Raw genomic sequence first — 13,668 nt, forward strand, 5'->3', positions numbered from 1 at the left:
TTGGAAGATAGTTTTGGAAAATAATATTTAATTGAATTTGTAACATAGGTAGATTTGGATCAATAATGTTAAGCATCATTTACGATCCAAATCTAAACCATTAAGAACAGATAAGTTAAATTTGGAATCAATAATGTTAAGTTCCGTTTGCGATTCCTAATTTAATTTCTAAAGAACACAATCGGTTGTTTAGGAAAGGTTCGACACTTGTACAAAATTTTTGTACAGTGGAGCCGGTACGATCGTCCTAGGACCAACCAACAAGGGTAAGCCAACATAAAGTAAAAGAAATAAATTTTGCAATAAAGTGCAAAAATTGAAAAAAGTTAAGCTACCTTCCCCTAGACTTAATTTCCCTTTCTCCCCCTTTGATCACATAAAAAATGGGGTACCTCAAAAAATTCTAAGGTTAACTTGTCAAGAATTTTAAGTCATTTAACAAACAAAATGCTAAATTTATAAGGTTAAAATGACTTTAAAAAATTTTGTGAATCTTAAACACAAGTCTAAGAAAAAAATCAAAATTGAAAGCCTTAAAACAATTTTGGAAATCTTAAAATATTTTCTTAAAAATGTATAGATCATGCATTTTGACAAAAGAAAATAAATTTTCAAGATTTATAATTAAAAATTTCTTTAAAAAATTGTATTTAGATAAATAACTAAAAAAAATTTCAAAAAAGTTTTCTTAGTTAGCAGGGATAACACTTGAAAATTTTGAATAACAAAATTCAAATATTGAGATTTTTTTATAGATGAATATTGAATTCCTCTTTATCAAAAAAAAATTGGGATCAAATTAATTTTGAATAATAATTAAACTCAAAAGAAATTCTATAGTTTTAAAAAATTCAACTGCAAAAATACAAGCATGATCTTAGAAACCAAAATAGATTCCTTTCTACCATATTAACAAGAAAAATTATTAAGTTTTTCTTAATTTTCCCATTGTGATAATTAAATTTCCATTTTAGTCTATAATAATTTTTAAAATTCAAAGCAGAGAATTTTAAACATGCAGAAATTTTTAAGGTTTGTATATGTTCCTTTAACATTTCATTTTATGTTTTTAGTTTGTCAAAATCCTCTAATCAACAAACTGTTGTTAGAATTCCTTTTAACTCATTATTCTCTATTAATAATTTTCTATTTTCTATTTCTGATTTACAAGAATCTTTCGATAATATTTTTATCAAATTAAACAATTGGTCAGGAGGTAGAGACCGTACCTGACTTACCTTGTCGACTTCTGATGCTCCCCGTGTAGAGCTGCTTTCCTCTGACGTTGCTCCCCCTTCATTGATCCTCTCAATGCTTATTTTTGAAGAACTTTCTTTATCATCAAGTAGGTACTCAGCTATGAGAGCAGTTTTGGCAATTTCCTCATTTTCTGCTTCTGATAACGACTCGGAGTTCATCGAGGAGTTAGATTTGGCTACTTTTGGTTCTTTGTAGAGCTTTAAAAACTTTTCCCAAAGTTCTTTTGCATTCTCGTAATTACTGATTCTTTCAACATACTAGGCAGGCAGAACGCTCAGAAGGTAGAACTCAACCTTATCGTTAGCCATGAAGTCGTTGCGTTGCTTTTTAGTCCATCGATGCTTCTCAATTTCTTTTCCTTCTTTGCTTTTGGGCATATCAAAACCATAATTAATTGTTAGTAAAATATTAAAATTGGTTTTAAATATATCTCCATCTTATGTTTCCAGAAAGTGAACTCCCCCTCAAATACTGGTGGGTAGATGCTAGCTCCGGCCATCGATTCGGTGCTTCGATCGACGGTTAGTCCTCCTAAAGCAAACCCGCTCTGATATCACTTGTTAGGACCATTAGCGGCCAACTAGAGGGGAGTGAATAGCCTCTGCAAAAATCAAGACAAAAGACCTTTCTCGAACTTATAACTTAATTAAAATACTTGCATAAACATAGAAAGAGATAATGAATAAGAAAGTCGAGACTCAGTGGATTTATTTGATTATAACCGAGGAGGCTGTTTATCCAAGACAGATGAAAAAACACACTCAAATTCTTCTTTGGGCGGAGAAGCCTCTTACAGCAATGAACGCACAAAATCAGAAAGTTAAACAGAAAACTAAAAGCGTACAAGTGTTGTTTCACAATTTCTTGTTCTATTTAGCTTCCGGGAGCAGGGCTGTTTATATAGCCCTACTTGGGGCGCCTGAAAGTTCCAGGCACCTGGAATGGGATAGAATTCTATCCCTGATGTAACAGTACACACCACGTCAACTTAGGATGAAAACTAGGGTCCGGGCGCTCAGAATGGTTCTAGGCACCCGGAGTCCCGGCGCCCCGGATTGTTCTGGGCGCCCCGACCTGGTCCGGGCGCGATCGATCCGGGTACCCCGAGCACTAGAAATCATCTTTTGCTGATTTTCGATCCCGGTCTCCTGCTCTGGTTCCGCTCGCATAAGTCCGGGTCTTCTGCTCCAGCTCCGCTCGCTTGAGTGATTTCGACCATCCGAAATATGTCTCACCCGAACCCTTCCAGCCTTCTCCTCGAGAACACTTTCGCTCCGGCTTCTCGTCCCTCAAAATCACCACGTGCTTCCTTCTCGTTCGCCAGCGTACTCTTCCATAGCTTTTCGTCCCTCAGACAGCTACGTCTTTTGCTCCTCGAGCAATCTTCCGCTCCAACTTCTTGTCCCTCAGAAACACCGCATGCTCCCTTCTCGTCCATCGATGTACTCTTCTGCAGCACCTCGTCCCTCAGACGCAATCATCCCATCAGCTCTCTCTCGTGCCGTCCTTCTCGCTAGCTGCATCTTTCGCTCGACTTCCTGTGTTCCTAAGTTCCTGCACACTTAGACACAGGGTTAAACACAGCAGGACATAACCTAACTTATTTGATCACATCAAAACTACCTTTGGGGACTAACAAGAACTTGTGATTGGATCACGACTAGTGAGTATCTCTACATGTGCAATTATGAATGTATTAAAATCTTTCCTAGTCATTGAATTAAGGAGTTCAGATATCAGCGATTCTGTGAGACTAGCGCGGGTTATACTCCTTGGTCTAACCAAGCAGCTACTTCTCATTAGTTGAAGACATTGAGATGTGAGAGTTAATCATGGATGCTAGTAATGGTAACTAATTCATTGGAGTGGCCTAGTATGAGCCTTCATATGATTCTCTACATATATAGATATGTCAATGAAGATCTCATTGTAACTTAAGTTCGAGTTTCCTTTGACTTGAGGTATTTAAATCATCTTAGTCATGGAGACTTATACTTTGACATCTTAAGCAAAGATCTCCGTTGATATGTGGACCCGAGATAATTAGGTATAAGTCAAAAGAAGGTGTTTTAATAGCCAATAAAGGATTCACCACTCTTTACAAGGAGATGTATATCCTATGGTCACTTGTTAGAATAATTACTCTAAAGTCTTTGGCTAAAGCATCACATGTCAAACGTATGAGACTCTTAGATACATGTACGAGTAATTTGAATCTGCAAAATGAGAAAGTATTACTTGGGCTAGGTGTGGCATAGTCAGCCTAGTGGGGACTGACACATAAACTTTGTCTTGAACCAAGTGGTTATAAGACGAGTGAAAGGAATGAGACATAACTAACTGTAGCTGCTAAAAGGTTCAGAAGTGGTTCTGGAAATAATCATTTAATTTTTTGATTAATTGTTGATTATGATATACTACTAGTTGTCACTCATGATCTATCCATAATAAATGGTTAATTATGAACTGCCAATATAATTGAAAACCTATTAAGTCACATACACTATAAGTTTATCTTAGAGACTTAAAACGAGTTAAAGAATTAGATTCTCATATTGAGAGAGATTAAGTCTGGTTGGACTAGACGAAGGAAAAAATATGGAAAGAGTTTTGCGTAACGAAAGCACGTGTTGGTGCAACTCCCTCCTAGGTCAAAATGACCAGGTTTACTAAGCTTGAGTCGGCTCAAACTTGAGTCTTGATGCTTGAATTTTGATGTTTGACAATATATAGAGATTACTGGTGTAATTATCCATATGGGAGATTAATAGCCACAGGTTGACCAGAAGTAAAGTAGGTCAAGGTTGACCAGATACTTGACTGGGAAAGTCCTAACTGAAGGTTAGGCAAGGGCAAGCCCAACCAAATGATTAGCAGAAGAAGAAAAAACCAAGTGGATCATGGAGGATCTGACACTTAGTGTGAAAAGTCCTGGTGAGTGAAGTCAGACGGTTGAAAAGTCCTGGTTAGTGAAGTCAGGTAGATGAAAAGTCCTGGTGAGTGAAGTAAGACAGTTGGGAAGTCTTAGTGAGTGAAGCCAAGTAATTAGAAAGTCCTTGTAAGTGAAGCCAGACAATTAGAAAGTCCCGGTGAGTGAAGTAGGGTAGTGAGTAAGTCCTGGTGAGTGAAGCCGGACAGTTGAAAATCCAGGTGCATCAAAGGTTGACCGAACACCTAGTATTTGGAAGTCTAAGTGAGTTATGGAGGACCGGACATTTGGCATGAGGAAAAAAGTCCTAGTGGGTCAAAAGATTGATCGGACACTTGGTGGAAAAGTCCCAGCAGGTCAAGAGTGATCGAATTCTAGGGAATGAGTTCCAACATGTCTCAGTTGACCGGATATTGGACAAGGAACCTTAGGACTCAGGTTTACGAGCTAGGGTTACCAAATTGATTGGGACAATCAATTTAGCAAATCTTAAGCGATTCAGCTCTAGCTTAATCTCTTAAGGCTCAAAATTGTGAGAATAGAAGGGTGCTGAATCTCTTAGGTTAAGCGATTCAGTAGACCTTAAGAGATTAAGGAAATCACTTAAGAAACCTTCTATTTGAAACAGAAACTAGGGTAAGTGATTAAGCAATAAAGCTTAATCACTTATGATGTTTCTCGCGATCGAGCAGAAGGGAGTAGAATCGATCAGACTAATCGATTATGCCTTCTTAAGCGATCAGGATGATCGCTTAAGGTCCTTTCAATGAAAAAACAGAAAGCTTGGTAAGCGATTAATCAAGGTTGCTTAATTGTTTATGGTCCTTTTAGCAATCGAAAAGAAAGGGGCGTAATCATTAGGGTAATAAATTGTTGGTTGCTACTCGGAAAACCCAATGGCTCCACTGTACAAAAATTTTATACGTGATCTGAACCTTTCCTAGCTACCATGTGTTTTTTTAAGTTAAACTTGTATCTCCTACGGAACTTAACACGTTTGATTCCAAGTTTAACTTATATGTTCCTTTAGGTTTAGATTTGGATCTCCTACGGAACTTAACACGTTTGATCCAAATCACCTAGGTTATAAATTCAATTAAATATTAGTTTCCAAAATTGGCTTCCAGTACTGCATGGCGAGTCACTTGGCCTTCTTGGATATGGGAGCAACCACCACCGACTAGACAAAGCCTTTTAAGGAAAGTTAATATTTAATTTCCTTATATAACTCTAGGTTAACCAAAAGGAACAATCAAATCACAAGGAAAAAAGAAAAAGAACACAACATCGAAATTAAATTCGAAAAACAAGAATCGAATGCCTCTTGTATTTGGTATTTATACAAAGAAAAATTAACTAGTATGATGCGGAAATTAAATACTAGTTGTACCTCTTCCTTGTATGCTAAAAACCTCGAGATCTTCTGCCGTATCCCTCGCCTCCTCTTGGACGTCGTGTGGGCGACGATCCTCCAAGACGAGCACCACCCGGAGAGCTTCTCCTCCTTCTCTAGAATTCGGCCACCACCACCACAAAGGAGCAAAAGAGAGCAAAGGGAAGAGAGGGCACTATGTGAAAAATGACTTTTTACTTCGCCATAATTTACTTCGCCAATTTAAATATACGAAGTAAAAGTGTATAAGTAACTTCGCTCCAAAAACCGACGAAGTATATACAAATATAGACTTCGTAGATTTAAAAACACGGGCTTCGCTTTAAATTGAAATAAGCTATTACTTCGGAAATTTGTTAAATACCGAAGTAGTAACGTCGTGAATACATTTTTTAGTGTTTACTCCGAAGTAATAGTACAAGAGTTAACTTTTATTTTTACAAATAGACTTTGACTTTTTCTATAGACCTTCGTTCCCCCCACTTCCTTTCATTTTCTTGGGTTAGGGCTTCCGATGCTCCTCTTCCGAAATTGAGTTGTTGGACCTCCTCTTCCTTCCCCTTCGTTTCAGTACTCTCCGTTCCCCCTCGTTAGGGCTTCCGATGCTCCTCTTCCGAAATTGAGTTGTTGGACCTCCTCTTCCTTCCCCTTCGTTTCAGTCCCTCGACCTCCCCAGCTACTTCTACCTCCATTTCTCAAACGTTCGCTTCGACACCTCGTTACTCGCTGAGATCCTCAATCTCTCCCATGAGGCTGGTCGATCCGTCATCGACCTCTACCGCTGGATCGTCCGCTATCGCTCCTTCACCCCATCCGACGCATCCCTCTCCCTAGTCGTCCACTTCCTCGCCCGACACAAGGACTTCAAGGCCATCGATAGCCTACTTTCCGAGTTCCGACGCACCGTCGGGCCCCTTGCCTTCCGAGCCTCCCTCGAACGCCTCGCCCGCGCCGGTCGTCACACCCAGGCCCTCCGCTTCTTTGATGCTGCGCCTACCGAACTTGGCATCCAAAGGGACGCAGCCGCTCTCTCGTCCCTAGTCTCCACCCTCGTTGAACACGAATTCCCTGGCCATGCTGAGGGTGCAGTGAAGCAGTATGCGACCGAGGTCTTCCCCGATGAAGGGATTTGTAACGCTCTGATCCGGGGCTGGTGCAACACTGGCAAGCTCGAGGAGGCCCGTCGGCTGATGGGTGAGATCATTCGGGGAGGATTTGATCTTGGAACCCCTGCGTATAATGCCATCTTGGATTGTGTTTGCCGGCTCTGCCGGAAAAAAGATCCACTTCGTCTAGAGCATGCATGAAGCTGAGAAGATCCTCTTAGAGATGGAAGCTTCTGGTATACCTCGTGATGCCGAGACATTCCGCGTGCTCATCTCTAATCTATGTAAGATCCGGATGACTGAGGATGCCATGAAAACATTTAGGAGAATGAGCGAATGGGGGTGGTCACCTGATGCAGAGACCTATCTTGCCTTAATCCGGAGTTTGTATCAGGCTGCTCGAGTATCCGTGGGGGATGAGATGGTTGGGTGGATGCGATCAACTGGGTTTGGGGATCAACTCGATCGAAAGGCCTACTATGGCTTTGTTAAGATTTTGTGTGGAATTGAAAGGGTGGAACATGCAATGAAGGTGTTCCGGATGATGAAAGGGTATGGGCATGCTCCTGGAGTCAAAACTTATAGTTTGTTGATTGAAAAGTTAGCTACACACAACCAAGGTGACAGGGCAAATGCACTGTTCAAGGAGGCAGTTGCTCGGCGTGTGCCTGTCACACCAAGGTGTATAAGATTGACAAGAGTTATGTGAAGGTGAAGGAGAAGAAGAAGGTGAAAAAGAGGTTGACAAGTACTTGAAGTAACCATGACAAGAGTTTATGTCTTAAGTAACCATGTTTTTTATTACTTGAATGCAGTTACTTGTACAAGTACTTGAAGGAAACAAACAGGGCTGAGTATGTATCATTTGTGGATCCCAACAAAATACCAGTCGCTCAAGATAGCAGTACCTCTTCACAACACATTGCTAATCAGCTGAAAGCATCAAACGGAGACAGCATATGTCTTATCCCATACAACACTGGGTATATTTTTAATCCCTGCTCAATTCCTAATACATAGTAGCTTAGCTATATATTGACAATCGTGTAGGTACCACTGGATCTTGACCGTTATAAACGAGGACAAAGATATAATTTATTTGTTGGACTCAATGGGTAATAGGAACCGAGATGATGCTTGAAAAACTACAGTGTGCAAGTATGTTTTAGATTATGTAGATTGTGAATAGATTGATTACCAAATATGAAATGAAATAAGTTCTATTTTTACAATGTAGTGGAGTGAGGACGTACCTTTGTATGAGGGGTAATCCAAAACGACCAACTTTCAAACAGTTGACGGTATGTCTTATTGAAAACATGCATTCCTGGTTCTTATATATTTGGTTTTTCACTTTGCATTAACTTTGATTCATTAGGGTAATCTAAAACAACAAGGTTGTGTTGAATGTGGATATTGTGTCATGCGGTACATGAAAGAGATTGTTGAATGTGAGGATCTACAGTTGGAGAGGAAGGTGTGTGAATTTCTTCCATTTTGAACAGGAATGTACATACTGAATCAAATCGATATAGTGTTGCACACTGAATCAAATCGTTCACACCCTGCTACTGCTTTCTTCTCATGCTTTGATATGGCTTCTTTCCTTCTTTTTTTTCCTCGCCCTTAGATGACACCCTGTTTATGGTTTTATACAAAAATGTGTTATGCATAGTTCTATTAGTAGCTGGGGGAAATTAGTAACTGATTTGGGGCTAACATGCGTACTTTCCCACATGTTATATTTATTTAGGCTTCTGTGACCCACATGTTATAATTCGAACAAAATGTTACTATAAGAGTGCATATAAAAATACATATTTATTTGTCTTATCATGCTTTTGTTAATTTAATTCATGATTTTTTTTGTCAACTTACTGTGTTTTGATTTAAAGTTTTCAGCTACAAAACATAACATGATGGTTCTTTCTAAATTACAGTTTGCAGGTTGTGTGAAGAACCAGTACTATACGCAGACACAATACGATGAAGTGAGAATTGAATGGAGTGAATTTGTGTACTCGTTCTTGGGTGTCTGACTTGTATGTACTGATATTTTTATTTACGATATTATGAGGTGATGGCTGCTACCTTTTTTGGTTTTTTATGGCTTATTTTGACCATATTTAGGGAGATTTGTTTTGTATAAACATATGTTGAAATCAAGGCTTATCAAGTTACCTTTTGTGATGCTCAAAATTTGTTGATGTAAAATAGTATCAACTACTTCGGATATTACCAAAAATTCTGAAGTAGTATCTATCTATTACTTCGATCCAGAACGAAGCTAAATGTAATTTAATCGATAATTACTTCAGGAATTAACCATATATGTCGAAGTAAAAGTAATCCATTACTTCATTTTTAACCGAAGTTAAAGTAGGTATATTACTTCACAACAAATACTAAATGATGAAGTCGAAAAGGATTAATTACTTCGGTGTTTTTAAAAACCGACGAAGTTAAATACACTTTTTACTTCGTAATATGTACGAACCCGACACCCAATACGACTTCATTTTTCTGGGCCTACGACTTCAGAGTTTATCCGAAGTAAAATGAATCTTTTTACTTCACGCGCGTCTACTTCGGTAAAAATAGGTCTTTTACTTCAGGTAATCAACGAAGTAAAAAGTTGTTTTTCATATAGTGTCATCGCCTCCATATATCAAGAAATATTCTTTAGTCCTTCTCAAGTACTTAAGAATATTCTTGACCGCTATCTAGTGACTCTCACCTGGATCTGACTGGTATCTGCTCGTCATGCTCAAAGCATATGAGACATCAGGTCGAGTACATAGCATGGCGTACATGATAGATCCTATGGCTGAAGCATAAGGGATCTGATCTATGCGGTCTCTCTCCTCTCTAGAAGAGGGACCTTGAGTCTTCGAAAGACTCATGCCATGTGACATCGGTAGAAAACCCTTCTTGAAGTTCTGCATGGCAAACCGTAGGAGTACTTTGTCAATATATGTACTCTGACTTAGGCCAAGCAATCTCTTAGATCTATCTCTATAGATCTGTATCCCTAGAATGCGGGATGCCTCACCTAAGTCCTTCATTGAGAAACATGTCCCTAGCCAAGTCTTGACAGACTGTAGCAAAGGGATGTCTTTCCCAATGAGTAGTATGTCATCCACATACAATATGAGGAAGACAACTATGTCCCCTACAACCTTCTTGTAGACACAAGGTTCATTTTCATTCTTGATGAAACCAAACTGTTTGATTGCATCATCGAATCGAAGATTCCAGCTCCGAGAAGCTTGCTTTAGTCCATAAATGGACCTATGCAGCTTGCATACTCTGCTAGTATGCTGTGGATCTTCAAAACCCTCAGATTATGTCATGTACACATCCTCGAGCAGGTTTCCATTCAGAAACATGATTTTGACATCCATCTGCCATATCTCATAGTCATAGTATGCTGCAATAGCAAGCATGATCTGAATGGACTTAAACATCGCTACTGGAGAAAATGTTTCATCATAGTCAATACCATGAATCTTCTTGAAACCCTTACCTACCAAGCGACCCTTATAGATAAGTCTATCCATGTCAGTCTTTCTCTTAAAGACCCACTTACACCCTATGGGTTTTACCCCTTCAGGTCGATCAACCAAAGTCCATACTTGGTTAGTGTACATAGATTCCATCTCGGATCTCATGGCCTCTAGCCATTTCTCGGAATCTGGTCTCATCACAGCTTCCTGATAGGTGGTAGGTTCATCCTATATGAGTACAACGTCATCATGGTCAGACAAGAGAAAAGAGTATCTCTCAGGCTGACGACGTTGTAACGCCCCGCCCCTTCCTGCTTAAGCTGACGAGGGTTACTTATCATCTTTTCTTAAAACAGCGGAAGTCTTGTCTATAGTATATTTTTTACTTTTTGATTTCTTTTTAAAACTTTTCCTTTACTTTTCAAATCATCACCACTAACTACCTATCATATAAAGTCACATAACATGCTTAACATAAATTTAAGCCATAATACTAATAAGCATGATGAAATGTCATGGAGTCATAAAAGAACGACATAAACATAATTCTTATTAACTAGAAGCAGGTCTTTCTCTTTAGCCGAGTCACTACTACACACATCCTTCTTGCCCCCTCCTGCTTCTCCCTTAGTACATCCATTCTTTGCCCTTATCTGTGGTACAAGGAAAATAAGCTATAAGCACACAAGCCTCAGTAAGATCCTTTCCTACTCACAGAAACCATATAGCATAGCATAATTACCAAGGCATAAAGCATAAGGACAACTCATCATATCACGTATAGAAGCATCATATCGTAACATAATCGTAAGGTATCATGGCATATCATAAAGTGCATCCTAGCTTAACATAATATAATCATAAGCATCATGGCATATCATGGTATAATCATAAAGTACATCCTAGCATAACATAACATAATCATAAGTATCATGACATATCATAACATAATCATAAAGTGTTATGCGAGATGACTTTCAAAAATATGTATCATGAAAAATATATGCAACATGTCTTTTGAAAACTTATTACATACATACTTAAACATAATCTCAACATGATTAGGGCCCCGGCTTGTACCACATACATAAATGCGCGCATCCTATGTAGGTCCAAGGTAGCAAGTCTTGAACCCTACAAGGCATACATACTAGGCTTGTTTCTTAGTCCATCAACCTAGGGGCACTTAGGAGTCCATCCCTAACGAGGCCCGTTTCTTAGTCCATCAACCCCGGGGCGCTTATGGAGCCCGCCCTTGGTACAAGCCATATAAAGTAAAGTAGCATGTCATACATATCATGGTTCTTATTATTTCATGCACATCATATTTCTTATCATATCATACCATACAAAATTTGGGCACACAGCTCATCATAATAGCATGTATAATTTGGGCACACAACACATCATAAATACATGCATAGTTTGGGCACACAGCTCATCATAAAAGCATGCATAATTTGGGCACACAGCTCATCATAAATAGCATGCATAACTTGGGCACACAGCACATCTTAAGGGATTATCAACATGCATAGATCATAAATATACATAAACATAGAAGCATAGCAAGCTCTTACCACATCATAAAACATTGCATGTGAGATACATGGGAATCATATTTAGGTCTCTAACCCTAATATCATATAGTGGCTGAAACATATAGTTGTGACTTAGGTTAAAAATTAACATACAAGCATGTGAACCCTAAACCAATATTGTATCATGTATCACAATAACCATCATGAGCATGCTTAGTTTAGGTTCTAGATTTCCTAAGCTTATAAATCTTGTCATGGCCGAATCTCATCAAGCATTACATTGGGTAAAAAGCAACATACAAGCATGTGAACCTTAAACCAATATCATATCATATACCATAAGGAACATCATGAGCATGTTTGGGTTAGGTTCGAGGTTTCCTAAGCTTATAAACTTATCATGGCCGAATCTTATCAAGCATCATATTGGGTTAAAATCAACATTTAAGCATGTGAACTCTATACCAATTTCATAGCAAATATTACAAGGAACATCATGAGCATAATTAGGTTGGGTTCTAAGTTTCCTAGGCCCTTAAACTTGTTGTGGCCGAAACTTGTAAAGCTTGGAACTAGGTTTCAAGTGTCATAAAAGCATGGGAACCCTAAACCAATTTTTTAGAAATCTATTTTCATAAATGAACATCATGAGCATAATTAGGGTCCCTCTTCTTGTTGGCCGAACTTACCATGGATCACTCCTTAGGTTCTTTTTTTTTTTAGAAATCTATTTTCATAAATGAAAGAACCTATGAACTACTTGTACCACAGGTGAGGGGATACTTACATCCTTTCGCTTGTGGTTTTTCTTAAGGAAAAAGGTACCCTAGGTGCAAAGGAAGGAGAGAGCTTCTTCTTCTTGCACCTCCTTTTGTTTCTCTTGCTTGGAAGGGGTAGATCTTGAAGGCTTCTTCTCGTAAATTAGTTTTCTTGGAGAGGAAACTTAGCTTAGCTTTTGGAATAAGGAGAGGGAGGGGCTCTTGGTTTCGGTGGAGAATGAAGAAGGAGAAGGAAGGAGGAAGAAGAAGAATTAAATCCCTTGCTTTTCTTCTCCCAATCCTATTTATTCCTATGTAAATGAAGCATGTCTTCATTCATTCCCTCAACTCCTCTTTTCCCTCATTCCTTTAATCCCACGAAAATAGAGAGAGGGAGGGAAGTAGGCAATTTATCTTTTGCTTGCTTCTTCTCTTAACCAAGAGAAAGAGGGGGTAAGCAACTTGGTTTTCTCTTGCTCTTTTGCTTAGTTTTCTTTTATTTCTTCTCACCTTTAACTGAATTTTTATTCCTTTCTATCCTTATATTATTGATTATTCTAGTGGTTATCATACATCAATTTATCTCTATTATTTGTGGGAGGTTCAAGGTTCAATCCTTGACCTCACATCTTCTTATTCTATTTTGGTTTCTATTTTCCCTTTTCTCTTATTCTTTTTATTTCTATGCTCTAAAGAAAAATAACACCCATATACTTATCTTATAATTTCGTGGGTGTTACAGTACCCCATACCTCATAGAAAGTTCGTCCTCGAACTTAGAATAGCGACGGATACTTCTGTCTCATATCATCTTCCCGTTCCCACGTGGCTTCCTCGTATCGTTGATTTTGCCACAGGACCTTTACTAAGGGTACTTCTTTGTTCCTTAGTCTTTTGACGTCTCGATCCAATATCTGAATTGGTCGGCTCTCATAGGTTAGGTCCTCTTGTACTTGTACTGCCCGTGGTTCGATCACTTGGTTCGTGTTCGGAATGCATTTCTTTAGCATCGAAACATGGAACACGTTGTGAATGGCTGACATCTCTTGAGGCAGCTCTATTTCGTAAGCTACTTTGCCGATTCTTTTCAGAACTCGGTATGGTCCCACATAACACGGGCTTAGTTTTCCCTTCTTACCGAACCTCATTACTCCTTTCATAGGAGCTACTTTGAG

The 13,668-nt window shown here is 38.8% G+C and overlaps 1 pseudogene; it reads left to right on the forward strand.

Annotated features, from left to right (window-relative positions):
- The first annotated feature begins 1,359 nt into the window (after window positions 1–1,359).
- Window positions 1,360–7,444, forward strand: LOC122054914 (annotated as a pseudogene).
- The last annotated feature ends 6,224 nt before the right edge of the window (window positions 7,445–13,668 follow it).

This window comes from Zingiber officinale, chromosome 3B (genome assembly GCF_018446385.1).
Source record: "Zingiber officinale cultivar Zhangliang chromosome 3B, Zo_v1.1, whole genome shotgun sequence".
In the NCBI taxonomy this organism is placed as follows: Eukaryota; Viridiplantae; Streptophyta; class Magnoliopsida; order Zingiberales; family Zingiberaceae; genus Zingiber; species Zingiber officinale.